Here is a 1,494-nt window from a genome sequence, read left to right as displayed (position 1 = left end):
ACACTCAAGTGCATAATATTATGTCAAAATGAACCTATCTGCAGGAGCATCAGGAGTTCCTGTGGGGTCAGACAGAAAATCTTCATCGCTCACTTGTGAAACTTAAATACGAACAGGAAATGTTACAGAGACGTGTGCTAATTGGCTCAAATGATTGGCTGAAGCATAACATTCCTCATTATGTTGACGATGCTCTGTTGTCACTAAAGAGATAATATCAGTGAGGCCAAAAAGTCACGGTGGATCCTCTAACATCTCAGAGAGGTCACGTTGAAGCGCCTGTAGCCTCTCCCTTTGATTAAAGCCACACGGTGACCTTTCCACAGCTCTCAGATAACAAGGTAAACCTGAGAACTTCCTTTCTGAAAACAACCTACAACTTTACAAAACAAACAGAAGGTTTTTGTCTCATAGAAGAGAAAACCTGAATGGGTTAAACTGGTCTACAGTCCTGTTTGTGGCATATCCTGTGGTCAGTCTGATTGGCTCGGCTGTTCATCCCAAGGTTCACCACCCCCCCTACTTTCAGATAAAGCAACACCAGGAGCCTCATTCATAACCATTACATACGCACAAAACTAGGCCTGAAACAGGATGGCACACGTAATATTTGTGATCTAAACTCTCATTTTGGAGACGAGGGAAGATGAAACTGAAATACGACACATTTTATTTCTCACTTTCATCATTTCAACTTATTCCTAAACACTGAAATCAGTCATTTTATCATCATTTTCTCCTGCATTAAACCTTTCAACTATAAATCAACCAGCTTAAACTTCAAATCAAATTCTGTTTACCATGGTCTCACCATCACACTCACCAGCCCTGGAGTGCAGATGAGAGGCCCAGGCTGTATGCTGTGACACTCAACATCAGTTCTCGGAAAAGGTAAACCTGAGGATTTCCTGCCAGGACTGTTTCGTTTTTTTTATTCCTTTTACACTAATTATATTTGGTGATATAGCTCTGTTCTGGGACACGTCCGCTCTTAAAAGCAAATATGTGTAAAGCCTAAAGGCAGAGAACTAAACAGAGCAGCCACCAGTGACAATGATTGTTTAAGTCAGAAGGAGCATGAAATAGAGGTGCTGGGGTGGTGGTGGGTATCAAAGTGGCTTGCAGAGATTTTTCAAAAAAGGTGTGCCGAATGGCATGCACTGGAGGGAGCTGATCTGCTGGGGCTGCTGGCTGAGCTTGACTGAGTGGCAAACCAGAGCTAATGTTATGTCTAATTAGTGGAGTAGCTCAAATGAAAGGCATGATGATGCCGGGATGTAGGATGTTCTTACCTCACGTTAGCTGGCCTAAAAAAATACGATCACCGGCTATAGAAAACCAAGTCCCAGTTTTAGTGGATCACAAAGCATTTAATAGTTGTGAGATTTTTTTTATTTCAAAAAGGAATTTTCATATTTTCTATATTCGTTACACATAAAGTGAAATATTTAAAGACTTTTTTTGTTTTAATTTTGAAGAATTCCAATATCTCAA

The sequence above is a fragment of the Oreochromis aureus genome, linkage group 20, assembly GCF_013358895.1.
Source record: "Oreochromis aureus strain Israel breed Guangdong linkage group 20, ZZ_aureus, whole genome shotgun sequence".
NCBI classification, from domain to species: domain Eukaryota; kingdom Metazoa; phylum Chordata; class Actinopteri; order Cichliformes; family Cichlidae; genus Oreochromis; species Oreochromis aureus.
This window is presented reverse-complemented; position numbering follows the sequence as displayed.